The 20,450-nt window shown below is 37.1% G+C and overlaps 1 protein-coding gene across 5 annotated transcripts in view; it reads left to right on the top strand.

Moving 5' to 3' along the window:
• Nucleotides 1–20,450, top strand: part of LOC141461765 (TWiK family of potassium channels protein 7-like) — a 224,632-nt gene that overhangs the window by 144,087 nt on the left and 60,095 nt on the right. For 3 of the 5 annotated variants that reach the window (XR_012463024.1, XM_074143075.1, XM_074143074.1), the window contains one exon: nucleotides 6,327–6,414. The exons of the other annotated variants lie outside the window; for them this stretch is intronic. The gene's annotated coding sequence lies outside the window, so the exon portion shown is untranslated. The remainder of the gene's footprint in view (nucleotides 1–6,326; nucleotides 6,415–20,450) is intronic. 5 annotated transcript variants of the gene reach the window in all.

Genomic DNA, 20,450 nt, shown 5'->3' with positions numbered 1-20,450 from the left:
GGTTTCTCTACAAAAACACGAGAAGGCTTTACGCTGCACAGCTGTCGGTCGTTAGGATTTGGCGCATGTATAGTTCATCTGTAGCAGCATCAGTCTCGTTATTTAATAACCACACCTCGTATACTTAAAATACTTTTCAAATTAACGCTAATTAGGTATAACCGACTTAGAATTGGACATATATACAAATCAATCTCCAAAAATTAAGCGATGATTTTTAAATTACACTTTGGTGATATTGAAAATATGGATATCCATCCCAGAATAGATTATCGCGCCACTTTCTAAATATGAACAGTCATTTGCAAGATAAAGTCATTGAATTATTGGTTGACATTGAAGCAAAGATGCTTTTTAACAATAACGTAACACTGGTAAATTTTTGACGAATATCGCAATCGAATTACGCAAAAATATCAATAACTTTGTAATGCGGCTTTTCTCTGTTTTAATTGCATTCTCAAGCTCTGTATATGATTCAATCCTGGCTTCAGCCTTGTTAATTCTATTTTAACAAAGCAGAGAAATAAATTGAATGTAGAGCTCCGAAACGATTCAAGACTGAAACTAACGAATTTCGAACCAAGCATTGCTAATCTTGAAAAACGTCATCAAGCATACCCTTCTCATTGATTTTACTTAAAGAATCATTTTTTGTTTCTTTTCTAACATTTTTTTTATAGGATGGGTCGATAAGAGTATTGCCAATTTTTACGGGGTCGATGATCAAAAAATGATCAACAACATGCAATAATACAATAATAAAGATCGTATGATGTTCTTTCTAAATCCCACCAACTCCAAGATGGATGGCACAGGAAATTGTAGAGGAAATGAAAGCCCTGTGTTCATCCTTGAGACTATGGCGATGTTCACCGCAATAACGACAGACCGCTGAGTATTTATTATCGACCATCCAGTATCACATAAGGGCATTCAACACGTATCAACACTACACAACTGCTTTAGTTGATAGTTTCACCAGCCCCAAAACCTGCCATGAAATGGAAACAATCTAAACTTATTCCGGATTGGTTTTTTAAAGGTTCAGATGGCCCTAGAATGATGGATCTATGAATAACACGATGACCCTGAAGTTAATAATATGGTGAAGGTTTGGCTAAGTACTTGGGCTGCAGGAAACCATATCTCCCTTAAGCCAGGACTAGCAGGAAAAGTATGGTTTATCTATGAAGAACATGATGACCCTGAAGTTAATAATATGGTGCAGGTTTGGCTAAGTACATAGGCTGCAGGAAACCATATCTCCCTTAAGCCAGGACTAGCAGGAAAAGTATGGTTTTTTCTAGTATGAAGAACATAATGACCCTGAAGTTAATAATATGGTGAAGGTTTGGCTAAGTACTTGGGCTGCATGAAACCCTATCTCCCTTAAGCCAGAACTAGCAGAAAAAGTATGGTTAATGAATAACACTATGACCCTGAAGTTAATAATATGGTGAAGGTTTGGCTAAGTACTTGGGCTGCATGAAACCCTATCTCCCTTAAGCCAGAACTAGCAGAAAAAGTATGGTTAATGAATAACACTATGACCCTGAAGTTAATAATATGGTGAAGGTTTGGCTAAGTACTTGGGCTGCATGAAACCCTATCTCCCTTAGGCCAGAACTAGCAGAAAAAGTATGGTTTATGAAGAACATGATGACCCTGAATAATTTGTACGAACAAATTTGACAATAAAACTGACCAAAAGATGCTTCTTCTACATTCCGAAAACTTTGTACAAACAGCTATAGTGAAATTTAGTACCTCCCACACTCTCGTTATCTAATTTGCAATATTCATTTTCATCCCTAAGAAATTGCCTTACTTCTCCTTGTTAGGAGTTAGAGTAAAAAACCAGTTGTAGCAAAGGTGTGTGTTGAAATCGTAATGATAATTAGCAGTAATAGCAAATCTTAGGAGTATTTCACAGATGAACTATTTCTGCAATGAAGCTCTATACAAAAATAAATAATTTTTTGTTAGAGAGAACAGAAATCTGGTGTATGAGATAAGGATTTTATTTATAGAAAAGTATGTTTTGGGAATGTTAGCTTGATTGCAGTTAGACGCCGCCTACAGTCAGCCTTTTATGTACTGAGAATGGACTTGATTTAGTGTTGGCAAAAGAAAATTTTCTAAGTAAAAAAAAACTTACCTTTTTGCGAACTCAAAAGAATATTAGATGTGGTAGAAGAAGAAGCGAGGTAGGATGAAGTTACCGTGTGGCTTACTTCTCTTGGGACCTATTTTTACTTCGCCAGTACTTAAAAGTTTTCCTCAGTTTGTGTGTATTCTTACTTGGCAAGGTAAAGACTGTGTGTGGTAGACACTACACTAGGGAGGATTGGGAGTTTATGGTAGGAAGAACAAATTGTCTTGGGCCCTTGAAGATACATCGGTCTAAGGGTAAAACTAGTAGCTGTTTTTAGTATAAAGTCGACCTTTCTATAAGCCAAGAACAGTTACTTGAAATAGGAGATTTGCTTTCACTAGGGGGTCCTCTTTTTTAGCCTTACATATTTGTAAAATGCTATTGCTCTAACGCTGATCAGAAAATACTTGTACTAAAAAGACAGTTGTTTGGAAATAGAGAAAAGCATTAACAGAAATTCACTCTCAAAACTCACAAACCCTGATAAAATAATAAAAATTATGTTGATATCATTGAAGAAATTTGAGATATATGAGGTCTGTAAATTAAGTAATGAGACTGATTTTTTAAAAAAACTTTATTCAAAAAGAATTACAATTCTATATTGTCACCTTCAAAATAACTTCCTTCTGAAGCCACACAGCGCTGGAGACGTTTCTTCCACTCCTCATAGCAGTGCTCGAACTCATAAATTTTCCTCAACTTCAATTTTTTTTCGATCTGCTGAAACGGTAAATTGAGCGGGCCTATTTTCAAGGCTTTCCAAAAAGTTCTTGGATAACCTGGTTCACGTCATATTTCTTCAGTATTGTGTATGCCTTCCAAGTTAGCCAATCTTAAATGGTTGGAAGCCTGTGAGAATTCGTTTGGTCACCACCTTGGCAAGCCTCAGCAAACTATTGTTCGCCAGGGTATTTAGATCACTATTGCTATTCGTTGGCAGTCTTCGATCTGACCCAGTAGAAGCTAGAACTCATTATCGAAACTTACTAACACAGATAAGATAAGATTCTAGTAGGGCGGCCCAAGGCCGCCTACGCCACTGCGACCCCTTTGGATCTATTGTGGCTCCCCCCACTCTAAAGCTCGCCCTCCAGGCCCGTCCGTTTAATCAGACTCTTAATTCTGGAGAGTTCTTGGGTAAAGCTCACAGGCCTTGGTTTTTCCTCCCCGAGAAGTAACGTCCTTAGCCAGACAAGCCCCTCACACTGACACAACACGTGCAGTGCCGTTTCCTCCTCTTCCTGACAGAACCTACAAAGGCTATCATCTGCCAGGCCCATGCGATGCATGTGCTAGCTGAGCTTGCAGTTGCTAGTTAATAGGCCTACAATCATCCTTATAGCCCCACGGCCTTGGCGGATTATATCTGCAGTCAGCTTTGGCGAGTAGCCCCTAATAAACTCCTGTCTTTGCCCAGTGGTGGCAAGCCACCACTCTTGAGACCTAGTCTGCACCCATAATTTAATCAGGCCTCAGTCTTAAGACACTTGGAGACCCCAAAATAGGGCTCCGGGCCAACGAAGTGTCCCGCAGAGCCTTCCCTGGCCAATAAATTTGCCACTTTGTTTTCCCTATGTCCTGAATGACCAGGTACCCAAAGACCTTGTTACTAATACAGATATAGACAAAAAATAGAGATTAGGTGAACTTCTTTGTGATTTCCTTATTAAGAAGTTTGAGACAAAATTAATGTCAAATTCTTGGAAATATTGGTGACGAAACTTCAATTTGGCGTGAAACTGTAAAGTGGTGACACTTCAGTAAAGTGAAACTGTCGAATATTGGCGAAAACTATTCGAAAACGATCTTAACTTAGTAAAAAATGTCTTGAAATTTGAAAATGATATTTTTTCGAATATTTGGTCAATATCTACGTAAGATTAATATTATTTCTAAAACACAAAAAAAAAGTTAATAAAATATGAGAAAATAATAATAGATTAAGAAAAATAAGTGAACGGTATTAACACCATTGTTAATACGCTTTGGTCAGCCATAACTGGTTAACACTGGACGGGGCGTGATTACGCTAGAGGTGGGCATGACCCGCCCACAGTCTGTAACCGTACTGCCTTGTGATTGGCCACTACTTTAAACTTAATAATTTCAATGAAATAACTAATTTAAAATTTTTTTCTCAACATTTCTCTCATAGGTATTTGATAAACTTTCAATTTAAGCAAGAAAAAAAAAATCCCTTTAAATATATGATAAATAATATTTCTTTTGGAATAATATTTTTTCATGTTTTACACAATTATCGTTAACAGAAACCAAAAAGTTGAGCATTTTTATTGTTTAATCGTGAAATAGATAAAAAAGAGAAATAGGCTTGTTAACCGCCATTACTTAGGTTGTAAGCTTACTTTATACTCCATCCTCTGGAGGAGAAATCTAGTGGCGATTTCTGTAAACATAAATGTAGTTTCTACTTTAACCATATTGTTAAACATGAAGAGGTTGATGTTGGTGACTCACTAGACTTACACTCACATTTAACCATTTTGACGACGCACTTGCTATTTCACTCTGGCGGAACCTCGTTTTGTTGGATATTCCTGGAATAGAAAGATCTCACGTAAGGCTACATTACTCAGTTAACTTGTAATTGTTTTAGTTTTATGCATACATTAAAACAATTATTATTTTATGTTACATTGAACCAACCTTGGATTGACTTGCCACTTATAAAGTAGGCGAATACTACTTTATTGTAACCTTCTTTTTGATCTTTTTGAACCGACTTGGTTACTCAATGCGGATAGAGAGGATGTTTTATTCCTCATTTATCAGTGTTTTCTGTGAGCTGGTAACACTTTGCAATTTAAAAGTATTGCTTGTTACTCATCCAGTAAACTATCTATTATGGGTATTTTGTTTTACTGATTTTAATGACAAAAATCCTATTGATCGTGCTGCCCCCCACCAAACAATTGCTCCAGCGATACGTCAATAGAGACGTCATCAGCACTTAAGACCGGATTGCGATAATCCTCAAGCACTCTGCTCAACAACAAATTGAGTTGTGTACAAAGGTAGTGAACCTTACAATTTTTGTAGAGGATCTTTAAGAATAGAAAGGGAACAATAGTTAGAGAGGATATTTCAAAACAAAATTTCCCAATTCTCCAAGCACTCTCTACAATTGATAGAATGAAGGTGCCGAGTTTAAGAAAAGTGACATTGATGTAGATGAGGGAGCTGGTTGGTAGAGTGTAGGTGCCGCAGATGCACCAGCTAGACAGAATGAAGGTGCATTGGCCCTGGTTCAACCATGGACAAAGTTGTGTTTATAAAAATTTAATCTCCTAAAATTTGATTAAATTAAAGAATTTCATCATCAAAAGTGATTAAAACTAAATTTGGAATTTAATTCAATCAATTAAAATTATGATTAAATTTTTAAATAATTTTGTTTATGATTAAAAAGTTTAATTGATTAAATTCTAATTAAATTAAAAGTGAATTTAATTCAATCAACTAATTTTAATCGATTAATTTTTTTAATTTTAATCATGATTAAAATTAAAATGTTCTAATTGAAAAAATTGGAATTTAATTGATTAAAGTTTTGCTGATTGCAATTCATATTTCCACGGCAATACTTCTACCGAAAGTACGATTCCAATGATATTCTTCACGTTTTACCTAAAAAAATGACACTTTTTCTAAAGAAATTGAAACAATGTCGACAAATAGCTTGCAGGGGCGCGGAATATATGGCGCTTCACTAAACTTGGCAGCTTAATCAAAGCGCAAACATATCCGTGCCTCAAAGTAATCGAACTTGCTAATAAATGTCTAACCAAAACTATTTACAACAATCCTAATATCTCTGCCGAACTGAAACAATCCAAGTATGGTACAAGCAAATTCCAGATTATCTCTTCACCCAATATTGGGTCCTTTAGTAACATCTCGTCTTTAATGCTTTCAATATCCTTATGTGAAAATAATCCATAACTAACTTTTCCTTACTTCGAAAAATAAAATCCTTTCGAGTAAATTTATGTTACGAATCACAAGGTGGCGACCATATTTAATTTTAAAACATCTGAAAGATGTTGTCGATTTATCTTGATAGATTGATTTTCGGATTAAGAAATAAGTTGCACTCAAGTGTGTAATTGAATTTTCAATTACCAATCAATCGTTTGTTTTTCAGGTAAGCCAATTGCGGTGTTGGTGAGGATGATTAGATCGCATAAAGTGGTCTAGGTACTCTCTATTCTATCACAACTGTTGGAGATCAAGTAAGAGTTATTAAAATTTTGAACAAGAGTATTTTATCATTTGATTTTCAATCAGACCCTTATAAAAAGTATTTTCTGTTAGTTATAATAACTAAAAGGTCACTGGCGATTTAACCGCCAGGGAGGAGTATCTGGAATGGTACGAGATGAGAGATGGCGGACCAAGGGATTAGGATGGGATTGCAGGGATTGATGGATTTTTTTTTTGTAACCAGATCCGGCTACTGGGCAGAAAGAATTAAAAAGTCTCTAAAGGATAGTTAAATTTGAAACGCAGAAGGAAGCAATAACTATTGCACGAAGGATTTTGAAGAGATTCTTATTATCTTAAAGTTAAAACTTATGGGTTAAACCCCAAAGTTCAATTCCGCACGGCCAGGTAGATCTTAAAATTGGTATTGTGTATAAGTCAATTATTGTTCGTTGAGTGACTGCATCTATTGTCAAGTAGTCTTTACAACAATGTCCGGCATCCTCTGTTGGGTTGAATTCTCCAGATTAGCCTTTTGTCAATGAACAGCCTAAGCCACCATAATAACGGTTAGGTACCAACGGAATATTTTACAAGAAGGTTTTGATCAAATTTGTTCAACTAGAACAGGGGAATGCGAACCTTTTTGAGACGTGGGTCAAATTTTGTTCTTTTTTTTTTTTTAGCACTAGCTCTTGGGTCACTAATGCCCATTTGCCCAAGAGTTAAGTTTAAAAATTTTAAACTGAATATTTTCAAAACTAAACATCTTTAAAATTCAGTTGGCTTAACGGGTAGTGCTATGAAAGTCTCCTTTTTACAAACATAACTGAACAAAACCTTACACAAGTGTGTTTTATCTGAAGAAAAATCTAAATATGGTTATTTGCTTTGGGTTGTCGATTTGTTTTAACAAACTATGAGTAAAATTATACATTTCATTTGATATTTTGTAAACACTTTTGCTTTATTTCAAATACTACAAAAGCATTTGTCGTCATTTGCGTTTTAGAACTGTAATGATCAAACTAAAGGTTATAAGATAGCATTTAAATTGCTTTTGTGTCAATGCGTGATTGAAAAAAATACAGATAGAATATAAATTATCCACACAATTAGAAAATCTAAATCAACCCGTTATAACCAAACAAATGGTTGCCTAGCAATTGAAGAGCTTGGTGCAAAAAGGAGTTATCTACATTTTTTTCAGAAAATGTGTTTAGTGGCGCCCCCTTGTTGTATGTTCAATTCTACGAGTACATGTTTTGGTGTATAAACGAGTCTTTATGCAGACTCATTACCGATTGTTTGACAGGTATCCATTATTTACTTTGTACTTTGTAATCTATGAGTACGAGGGTCGTTTGAAAAGTTCGTGCAAAAATAAAAACTACTTAATTTTTTGGGGTAAACCTTTTTTATTTTTCAACATAGTCTTCTTTTAGGCTTATACACTTCGCCCAACGCTGTTCTAGTTTGTTGATCCCTTCCGAATAATAGGATTTGTCCAAGTCTGAAAAATAGCCATTCGTTTCTGCAATCACCTCCTCGTTTGAATAAAATCTTTTTCCCGCCAGCCATTTCTTCATATTGGGGAACAAATAGTAGTCCGAGGGAGCCAAGTCTGGAGAATAGGGGGATGTGAAACGAGTTGGAACCCTATTTCCATTAATTTTGCGACCACAACTGCTGAGGTGTGAGCTGGTGCGTTGTCGTGATGGAAAAGGACTTTTTTGTGGGCCAATCGTGCGCGTTTTTCTTGCAGCTCGGTTTTCAAAAGGTCCAATAACGATGAATAATATGCACCTGTAATAGTTTTACCCTTTTCCAGATAGTCGATGAGGATTATTCCTTGCGAATCCCAAAAGACAGTCGCCATAATCTTTCCGGCCGAAGGAACGGTCTTCGCCTTTTTTGGCGCAGATTCCCCCTTGGTAGTGTAGTGCTCAGGAGTGTAGTGATGTATCCATGTTTCATCCACAGTGACGAAACGACGCTTAAAGTCCTGCGGATTCTTCTGGAACAGCTGCAAACCGTCCTTGCAACACTTCACACGATTTCGTTTTTGGTCAAGCGTGAGCAATCGCGGCACCCATCTTGCGGATAGCTTTGTCATGTCCAAATGTTGATGCAAAATATTATGTACCCGTTCATTCGAGATGCCCACAGCACTAGCAATCTCACGCACCTTCACTCTTCTGTCATCCATCACCATATCATGGATTTTATCAATGATTTCTGGAGTAGTAACCTCAACAGGGCGTCCAGAACGTTCAGCGTCACTTGTGCCCATATGGCCACTCCGAAAATTTTGAAACCACTTATAAACTGTTCTAATCGAAGGTGCAGAGTCACCATAATGTTTATCAAGCTTCTCTCCTGAGGCGTTTTGCCTTTCATAAAGTAGTGTTTAATCAACACACGAAATTCTTTTTCGTCCATTTTTTGAAAATCACTCGACTTCCTCGATTCAAACGAATGCCAAACACAAAGAAATAGACCGATCTGGCTGAAACTTGGTGTGTGTTCTTCCAAGAGATGCTACTAACTAAACATAACCTCGATACGCGCCAGTAGTGCTATCTCTCTGACTTTGCACGGACTTTTCAGACGACCCTCGTATACTATGTAATACTCTGTATTCGGTTTAACCAGGATTTCAGTTTTCCGGGGTTGGTATAGCCGGAGGTCAGCCCGGTTAATCGAGGTTCTACTGTAAATTAATAAATCTAAAAGCCTATCCGTTATAAATTTCACTCTTATTTCCCAGTAGTTGCGGAAGTCCGTTATCTAGGACTCAATTTGGACAAACGATTGACATGGAACCCTCATACTAGACTCAAACTAGACTTAACTGAACCACGGATACGGAATATTAAAGAAACTATTAGATAAACGCTCCAAATCCACTTTACATAACAGACAACTATTGGAGATTCTACTACCTGTAATATGGACTTATGGACTTAAACTGCACGGTACAGCCAAATGCACAAAACTCTGTAACATTCAACTCTTTCAATCCAAAATCCTGCGTACCCAATGCTCCCTTTTACATTTCAGATCCCATCATCCATACCGTCTTATTAGGTTCTTCACGGATAGCCAGGCTGCAAGTTAAAGCTCTGGCCTTTCTTAGAAAGGAACCAAACGTTCGGAGTATAGAGAAAATTTCGGATTTGGGATACTGGGAATAATAAGGGAATGTCGTGTAAGTGTTTGTACTACATTTTTCACCAGAATAATTACAAATAAATAACATTTGGGAACAAATTAGCTGTGCGGTTAGCATATTGGATTCCCATTCGGAGGACCGGGGTTCGAATCCAGCTGCTGACCCTTAGATTTTTTTTTCTTTCTAGGAGCTTCTTACAGCTCACTTCCCTGTAACATCTGTAACGAGAGAACACTGTCCAGAGGCGGGCAGTGCAGTGAAAAAAGCTTCGGGCGCCAATAACCACAGATGTTGACGCGCCTTGTGTGAAGGTGCAGGCTTATACCTCGGAACTTTTCGTCTTAAGGAAAGGCTTTGTGGCAGGGGGACCCTCTCTCCTCATTGCTGTTTAATCGGACGATGTCGTCTTGACTGGAAGAACCAGAGCAGCTCTTTGGGGGTTCTTTTCAAGAATTTGAAGCGGCTTCAAAAAAATTGGGCTAAAAAATAAATCAGACGAAGGCGAAGTTTTGTGGTGTGTTCTCGAAGAAACCTGCGTAGTGATGAGGCGCCTATATCCACACCGTACAATTTTGAGAGGGTTTCTTCTTGCAAATATCTGGGGGCCGTTTTAACCGATAAGAATGAAGTGTGTGTAGAAATACAATGTAAAAGGCAGGTTAACGGCAGGCTAGAGGTGTTTCTGGGCACTTCAGAAGGTTCTTAAGTTTTTTCGAGAACTATCAAGGAAGGCAAAGCTGACCGTCTATAAAAGCATATTGATGCCAGTGGTTAGGTATGCCAGTGAAAGGTGGGTCTTAACCAAGGAGGATGGAAGAATTGTTTAATGCCTGGGAGAGGAAGATTCTGAGGAAAATGTTTGGCACAGTGAAAGAAGAGGAAAGGTACAGAAGTAGGAAGAACAGAGAAATAAGAGAGCTGTATCAGCAGCAGGATTTAGTTTGGTGAAGAGGGGGAAGATTGAGATGGCTAGGCCATTTAGTGAGGATGGAAGATTCTAGATTTCCCAGGAAAATAACGAATGGACACCCAGGGAGGCGAGAGGATGACCGAGGATTAGGTGGCTGGATAATGTAGAGAAAGATATTAGAAATTTGGGAGTAAGGACTTGGAGGGGAGTTGCCTTGGTGGGAGGGGAGTGGGGAAAGGTGTCGAGGAGGCCAACGTCCTTCGAGAACCGTATAGCCGGAGGAGAGGGACAGAGAGAGTTGACGCGCCTTAAAAAAAAAACATTATCAATACCAAGTATAATAGAGAAACGACGTGTAAACTATGTGCCACGAATAATACAAATGGTGATAAAGTTGTTGGATGAAGGAGCCAAGTTGTGAAGGCTGGTGAATACACTAGGGTGCTTCATTAGGGTGCGGACACTGACACAGCGAAGCCTGCAGTAAGCATCACTCGCCAGCAGCGGGCTGCAAGAACAGGACCACATGACTGGTGTGGTACAGGCCATTAATTAGGAGCGCAGATTCAACGGAGAGACAAACTTGGACTCTGACGGCTGCTGTTACCTGCCTCACAATACATCCCCTGCATAATCCTGGCCCGTGAATACATCATAGCACTGATCGCCCTTCGCTGCGACTCCCCGCTGCAGTCTTACTTACGTTACAATGTTCTTAACACTCGCTGCCTCTAAATATTATACCAGCGGAGTTGGCCATAGTCAATGTAATAAATCAAATGACTAAATCGCCTAGTAATTTGTTAAAGCCAACTCAGTAGTAGACCAAAACAATTCTAATTTCCTCTCCACATTTATCAGTTCCAAATATCTTCATCAATGTAATCCTGCGCTCTCTGAGCTAGAGTAACCATCCATTCTTAAGGAGACGGTTCTGCAAATTTGTTTTAAAATTTCCTTGTTATACAGAGCCGTATTCTCTCTAAATACACAAAACGTAAAGTCATGCTTTTAAATACTTTTATGTATTTAAATTTGTTATTATTCATTTTTGCTAATAGAATTCATTTTGTTCACAATTATCGAAAATCCTACCTACATCTTTCGATTTGAATAATTATTAGTTTAAAATAAAATTATCTAATAATGAATTGATTTTAAAAATAAAATCAGAATTTAGAGATAGTCTGACACGAAAAGCAAATAGCGCGAAATTCCATTGTACACTCAACAGCAAAAAAAAACGGACACTCAGATTTGGTCTCATAATTTTGTTAAATACGCCAATCTTTTTAATTTATGGTAAGAATTGGTTTATTTATAAGTTATTTACACAAAATCTGCCACAAATGAATAAGTTTTATTAATTATTAACACAAAATTATAAAATAAAGAAAAAATAAGAAATTAACACATTTTTTTTAAACTTTATTCTTCATTTTTATCAGGTTTTCTGACAAGGGATGTTCTTCTAATAGTGGGTATTTCTCCCTCTTCTACGGCGAAGGGCCCTAATCCTGTCAGGCATAGAAGAAATTAAATTTTGGACGTACGCCACCGGCGGAGCATCCCATTCTTCACGAAGATTTAAGTCACTAGGAGGAGGATGACGATGTCTAACACGCCTTCCTAAATTAACCCATAAATGTTCTATTGGATTCATACCGGGAGTTCGTGCAGGCCAGTCCAGAACTGTGATTCCCACTTGCTCCAAGTATTCGGTAACAATTCTGGCGGTATGTGGGCGAGCATTATTCTGCTTCAAAATGAATTGGTCACCAATAAATGGAGCCAACGGGATCACGGTCTCTAGGGGCACTTCCTCAATGTACCTCCGAGCAGTCAGAGCCCCCATTATCAATGAAAATCAGTTCAGTACGGGCGTGGAAATTGATTCCACCCCAAACCATAACTGATCTCCTTTCGAAAGGTCGTGACTCGCGAAGAGAACATTGAGCAAATCGCTCCCCTGATCGTCTCCACACTCTTTCTCGATCGTCTGGGTGATATAGACCAAAGCGAGACTCATCTGTGAATAAAACTGTTCCCCATTGCACTACAGTCCAATGAAAATGCTGGTTGGCAAATAATCGCCTTTCTCTACGATACCTTTCCAGGAGTTGGGGCATGTCGCGGGGCGCCTTGCTTCAAGTCCACGCTCCCTCAGTCTCCGCCGTACTGTGTCCGAGCTAACACGCGTATTTCGCGCCACTTGAAGCCTGTCCCGAACCTCAGGAGCAGTTAAATGGCGGTCTCTCAATACTGAGAGCGTGATAAATCCATCGTCAACTTCAGTTGTGGCCCTTGGTCGGCCCCTGCCAGCCCTCCGTTCATAACTGCCAGTCTCCCGGAAACGCCGGAGTGCATCATTAATGGCGGACTTCGCTACTCCAAGGGTTTCTGCGATAGATCGGACGCTCTGGCCTTCTCTTGCCAAGGCATCAGCTCGGGCTACGTCTACATTCGAAAGAACCATTATTCTGGACCAAAATAAAAAAAACACGTCTATTAATGACATAAAGGCGCGGTTAATAAATTAAAGATCTTTAAAGGTGCGAAAACCTGCTTACAGTTTAGAAGAGTTCCGTCAGGTAAAGCAGCCTCAAGACAAATAAGCCACATCTGAGTCTTATCTCATGCCCTACTAATCCTGAAGGGATCAGTCCAATGGACTTAGACCCTTCCTTCTCTGTAATAACCAGATTACCCACAAAAACAAACACATTACTGATAATCAGCATTTAATATAAAAAATATTAAGTGTCCGGTTTTTTTTGCTGTTGAGTGTATTTGCAAAGAATTAATGTTGAATTTAGGGGAAAACGTATATATTAATGTTGAAAAACAGTGTGAAATTTATTAATGTAATAATGAAGCTGAGAGGTGCACTGTTTAATTTGAATTTTAGTGTAAACAGGGACGAAAATAGGCCTTTATTGTTCTCTCTGTAATCCTGGAGCGATTGAAGATATCATCCATTTCATTGGGGAGTGTATGACTCTACAGGAGTTCAGGGCACAGTACTTGGGAAACAGAAAATTCAAGAAAAGTAATGTTATTCTCTATTTGAATGGTCATGATTAGTGCAAGCTATATAAGTATACAGTATTAGCTTGAAATTATACGAGCAATTTTTTATTAATCATTTTAATTTTTAATTGTGAAATAATATGTTCAGTTCTGAAGTTTAGCAAATGTTTTAGTATATACTAAATATACTTAGTATAAATACTAATATAGTTTTAGTATATATTTGTAAATTTAGTATGTTTAGTATACAGGGTGTTAAGCATAAGACTACCTTTACTTCGGGAGGCGATTCTGGGCATCATTTGCAACAAAAAATTCTATATAAACTATGGCTTGATTCGGCTCCGTTTTGTAGATATTTTTAATTTTATGTTTTTTCAAGATGTTACTACTTTTTAGCAAAAAGTTGTCTATATTTCTCAAACGATTAAAGCTACAGCGATTTCAATAAGCTCATTAGAAATAAGGTTAAATTTACTTTTAAATCAACTAATTTATATTCCAATACAGTAAAAGCTCTTTATTCGCGGGGTATATGTTCCATAAATATGCCGCGAATACAGAAACCGTGAATACGGAATGGTAATTTATATGGGATTATAGGGGATACGTTCCTAGGTGACAAAATAAAAAAAAACAAATATATAAAAAAATCAATTTAATTGAAGTTTTTGAACATTTTGATTAATTATCTTAAGGCTTAGGCAATGGTTTGAAGAATTTTGTAATTTTCTCTTGCTTGGCAGTTTTTAAAAGCTTTTGTTTGCAGTCAAAGTTTGAACTTGCCACTACAACTACCATCAGGTTCTTTAAAATGAGCGTAAAGATACTTTGCCTTCTCCCGGACCATTGGACAACTCAGGGGCACCCTTTTTTGGTTGCGGTCTTCGATCCATAATGACAACGCCACTTCCAGTTTTTCTATTGCTGGATCACGAACAATTTTCGCTGACAGTGAAGTTGAAGCTACAGACGATCTTATTTTATCTTCGGATTTTTTTATCGATCGTACAGTTGATTCGTTGACATTGAATGAGCGTGATATGGATGCAAATGACTCTCCAAGGCGTAAGCGATCAAGCATTTCTATTTTCACTTTAAGTGGTATCACAGATTTTTTTCGTGTCGAAACTCGTTTCTCATTTTTTTTAGTTGACATTATAAATTAGAAAAAGAGCGGTAGAGACGTGTTACTCGATCACAATTTTTGTAACGAATGTGAAAGACGAAACAATAAAACACGCAAAGCGGCTTTTACTATAGAACGGAACAGCAACATTTAAAAATATACTTTATTCATCGAGTAATAAGGTTGCTTTCATTCTGTGCGTTTACATTCTCAAAAACACCGATCGCGGCAAGGCGGCTTATGTCAAAGTCCTCGGCGATATCATTTAACAACATACTTTAGGCAAAGTTGTAATAAGATCTATTTTACTTTTTTTATTAGTCCATTTGACGGCATTTACAAAGGATATCCAATCCAAACCCAGTTGGATACCTATTGGAATCCTTTTATTATCATAGTGTACTTCCGCGAATATCCGCGAATATAGGAATTGGGTCGCATTTTTTTAATCCGCGAATAGTGAAAACGCGAATGAAGGAAGCGCGAATAAGGAGCTTTTACTGTATAATAATATTAAGTATTTCACTTTGTGACCCAAACATAAGAAATAGCAAGTTTCTAATTTTTTCCAAAAACTCTGACTTCATTTTTCTCAAAAATATTATATACGAGGGTCGTTTGAAAAGTTCGTGCAAAGTCAGAGAGATAGCACTACTGGCCCGTATCGAGGTTATGTTTAGTTAGTAGCATCTCTTGGAAGAACACACACCAAGTTTCAGCCAGATCGGTCTATTTCTTTGTGTTTGGCATTCGTTTGAATCGAGGAAGTCGAGTGATTTTCAAAAAATGGACGAAAAAGAATTTCATGTGTTGATTAAACACTACTTTATGAAAGGCAAAACGCCTCAGGAGACTAAAGAGAAGCTTGATAAACATTATGGTGACTCTGCACCTTCGATTAGAATCGATTAGAACAGTGGTTTCAAAATTTTCGGAGTGGCCATATGGGCACAAGTGACGCTGAACGTTCTGGACGCCCTGTTGAGGTTACTACTCCAGAAATCATTGATAAAATCCATGATATGGTGATGGATGACAGAAGAGTGAAGGTGCGTGAGATTGCTAGTGCTGTGGGCATCTCGAATGAACGGGTACATAATATTTTCATCAACATTTGGACATGACAAAGCTATCCGCAAGATGGGTGCCGCGATTGCTCACGCTTGGCCAAAAACGAAATCGTGTGAAGGGTTGCAAGGACGGTTTGCAGCTGTTCCAGAAGAATCCGCAGGACTTTAAGCGTCGTTACGTCACTGTGGATGAAACATGGATACATCACTACACTCCTGAGACCAAAGAACAATCTAAACAATGGGTTACCAAGGGGGAATCTGCGCCAAAAAAGGCGAAGACCGTTCCTGCGGCCGGAAAGATTATAGCGACTGTCTTTTGGGATTCGCAAGGAATAATCCTCATCGACTATCTGGAAAAGGGTAAAACTATTACAGGTGCATATTATTCATCGTTATTGGACCGTTTGAAAACCGAGCTGCAAGAAAAACGCCCACGATTGGCCCACAAAAAAGTCCTTTTTCATCACGACAACGCACCAGCTCACACCTCAGCAGTTGTGGTCGCAAAATTAATGGAAATAGGGTTCCAACTCGTTTCACATCCCCTCTATTCTCCAGACTTGGCTCCCTCGGACTACTATTTGTTCCCCAATATGAAGAAATGGCTGGCGGGAAAAAGATTTTATTCAAACGAGGAGGTGATTGCAGAAACGAATGGCTATTTTTCAGACTTGGACAAATCCTATTATTCGGAAGGGATCAACAAACTAGAGCATCGTTGGACGAAGTGTATAAGCCTAAAAGGAGACTATGTTGAAAAATAAAAAAGGTTTACCCCAAAAAATTAAGTAGTTTTTATTTTTGCACGGACTTTTCAAACGACCCTCGTATGTATGTTAAAAACGTACACTACTCATGAAAAACATCTAACATACAATCACCTTTCGAAAAGTATACCATGAATAGATATTATTTTAAAAATTGATGCAGAAATCTGTGATTAATTACAAAAAAGTAGGCCTCAAAACAGCGTCGGCATTATGAAAGGAATTCACCTACCATAAGAATATAATTGATCAGAAACATCAAATCCAGTACCATTTTTTGCAAACGTGTAATTTAATAATTAATTAATTTATGAACTATATTAAAAAATATAAAATTTACATATTAAATGAGTGTTAGGTACCAATTTCGATATAAAGGATTTTCGTTTAACGAGTTTAGATCTGTGTGCTATTCTTTAGTTAATTAAAGAAATATGCTAAATAATGTGAATAAAACACAGATTTTCTTGAACTACTCAATAAAATTTTGAAACTAAGCTAATAAGCTAATATTAAAAGTGATTAATAAGTTTTTGGCTTATTCATTAGCTCTCCACAACCTCCTGTTCTCGGCTTTTTCCAATATTACGGACGTGGTTCAGAAATTTTGTAAAATTACTCATACTTTTCAGTAAAATTGCAAAATATTGTAACCACTTCTAGATTTTTTAGAATTTTTGCAAAAGTACTAGTTTGTAAAATATTGTATGTATGTATGATAACTTATATTTGCAAATTTTTAAGCTAAATAAATGCTGTCACTTATTACCAAGGTTTATTGTTTTGGTTAAAAATAATCACGTGTACGGTTATAGTATAATTTAGGCCATTTTCTAAGCATTACTAGCTTTTTCCGCCCCTCAAAACGTTTGCCGATGGTGAACTCAATTATAATCTCTTAAGATATAGTAAAACTAACTATCCTGATGATTTGGAGAACACTTTTAGACAATTTCCATTAAGAATAATTACGTAAATTACTGACTGGATTGGTCTAACGAGCCAATTCACTAACGAACCAATTTGATACTGCTGGTTAGCTTAGTATCTACTCGTATTTTCATCTACTCCCATGTGACTGTTGGCATGTTTGATTACAGTGGATTAGCGCTATCCACTTCACCGGCCTGTTGCATATTCTATTTACAAACATAACTTTTTTACTTTTATAAAGCTTACATTGTTTCACTTACTATTAAAGTGTTCATGGTGTAAACATGTAAAACTAAGTAATCAATAGCTAACCTCTTGAATCGTACGTCTGATGTTTACAAACACATTATCGTATTCAATCTTTAGACTGTGAATGGATAGCACCCAACAAAAAACACAGAAATAAACATGGGAATCACCAGCTTTACAGAAAGATAGCTGTCAGAATAAATATTTGTATTGATTAGGAAATATTTGTGCCGTTTATGTTGAAAGTGAGGCAAGTCCATTTCTTGTTATTTCGAGATGTTTAAGGTTTTGCATTTCAATAAATTTAAAAATATTGGTAAATATTAATAGACATATTTTTTGTATTTTGTGGTGTTAGATAATGTAAGTTTATAATCCAATAGTGTTTATAGTGCTGGCTAAGAAAAATAAAGATTTATTATAACTAATTGGACTTGCCTCACTTTCAAAATTAATGAATTATTGTAATCGTTGATTTAAATGGATAATATTTCAGTCGTATCAGTCTTTTTTTAACAATAAAAACAAAATACTAATCAATAGTTCAACTATTCTTCTTCTTTTTTTGAATCATTTTGGTCCGAATTGCCTTCGTATTCAGATTCTGATTCCAAGATCCTTCTTTTATTACCGATTGTCATGGGTCTTATTTCTACAAACATAATAAAATTACTTGCAAATGAGGATTTTATTGAAATGGCGTCATTTCCTAGAAAAGTATTTTTATTTTTGTTACCTACCAAATTCACTTTCAGATGCATCAGAGTTATAATTACCGTTGCAATCGGTTTCAGCCATTTTTTTCTTTTTATAAAATAAACCACAATAATGAAACTATTTTCGTACACCGAGCACAAAATAACACAACTTACTTGATAGCCGATAATATAAGTCGAATGTTATACAATTTACAGTTTTTCAGAGCCAATAGTACTAAAATTTCCCGATGTTGGTGTTATTATCTAAACACAAAATTAAGATGTATTTATTATTATTAAATAATAATAAATTTTATGAAATATTGTACCATCACCGATTACCAATATCAAAGATAGATAGATAAGACATGATGTTAAACCATCACATTTGCTTCACCGGAGTTAAATTTTGCTGCACGGTTAAATAATTTTAACCTAAGATGGACTTGCACCATTTTCAAATTAAACATATTTACAATATTGTGAAGAGCTAAAACTTCCATCTCCCAAATATTAGGATTGTGAATTTTTTGTTACTCTAAATTGTTTACAGATAAAAAGTTTATACTAAGTTTTATCTATAATTACCATTATCTTCATTTTTTTTCAAAAATGGACATGCCTCACTTTCAAAATAAACGGCTCATTTATTGAAACACAACATGCTGGTACACGCTCAGTCTCTTGAAATCAAGTTATTCACATACCAATTAGGGTCGTTTGAAAAGTCCGTGCAAAAATAAAAACTACTTAATTTTTTGGGGTAAAACTTTTTTATTTTTCAACATAGTCTCCTTTTAGGCTTATACACTTCGTCCAACGCTGCTCTAGTTTGTTGATCCCTTCCGAATAATAGGATTTGTCCAAGTCTGAAAAATAGCCATTCGTTTCTGCAATCACTTCCTCGTTTGAATAAAATCTTTTTCCCGCCAGCCATTACTTCATATTGGGGAACAAATAGTAGTCCGAGGGAGCCAAGTCTGGAGAATAGGGGGGATGTGAAACGAGTTGGAACCCTATTTCCATTAATTTTGCGACCACAACTGCTGAGGTGTGAGCTGGTGCGTTGTCGTGATGGAAAAGGACTTTTTTGTGGGCCAATCGTGGGCGTTTTTCTTGCAGCTCGGTTTTCAAACAGTCCAATAACGATGAATAATATGCACCTGTAATAGTTTTACCCTTTTCCAGATAGTCGATGAGGATTATTTCTTGCGAATCCCAAAAGACAGTCGCCTTAATATTTCCGGCCGAAGGAACGGTCTTCGCCCTTTTTTGGCGCAGATTCCCCCTTGGTAACCCATTGTTTACTCGTAGATTGTTCTTTGGTCTCAGGAGTGTAGTGATGTATCCATGTTTCATCCACAGTGACGAAACGACGCTTAAAGTCCTGCGGATTCTTCTGGAACAGCTGCAAACCGTCCTTGCAACACTTCACACGATTTCGTTTTTGGTCAAGCGTGAGCAATCGCTGCACCCATCTTGCGGAGCTTTGTCATGTCCAAATGTTGATGCAAAATATTATGTACCCGTTCATTCGAGATGCCCACAGCACTAGCAATCTCACGCACCTTCACTCTTCTGTCATCCATCACCATATCATGGATTTTATCAATGATTTCTGGAGTAGTAACCTCAACAGGGCGTCCAGAACGTTCAGCGTCACTTGTGCCCATATGGCCACTCCGAAAATTTTGAAACCACTTATAAACTGTTCTAATCGAAGGTGCAGAGTCACCATAATGTTTATCTAGCTTCTCTTTAGTCTCCTGAGGCGTTTTGCCTTTCATAAAGTAGTGTTTAATCAATACACGAAATTCTTTTTCGTCCATTTTTTGAAAATCACTTGACTTCCTCGATTCAAACGAATGCCAAACACAAAGAAATAGACCGATCTGGCTGAAACTTGGTGTGTGTTCTTCCAAGAGATGCTACTAACTAAACATAACCTCGAAACGCGCCAGTAGTGCTATCTCTCTGACTTTGCACGGACTTTTCAAACGACCCTTACAAGTTAAAGATAAATACTTTTCTTCCTAAACTCATTTACCGTTGGTAATAGAACTTGACATTGAATACTTGCTAAGCACTTCTACTTTCAGGA

The sequence above is a fragment of the Rhodnius prolixus genome, unplaced genomic scaffold, assembly GCF_049639745.1.
Source record: "Rhodnius prolixus isolate KJV_2025 unplaced genomic scaffold, Rpr scaffold_12, whole genome shotgun sequence".
NCBI classification, from domain to species: domain Eukaryota; kingdom Metazoa; phylum Arthropoda; class Insecta; order Hemiptera; family Reduviidae; genus Rhodnius; species Rhodnius prolixus.
This window is presented reverse-complemented; position numbering and strand designations above follow the sequence as displayed.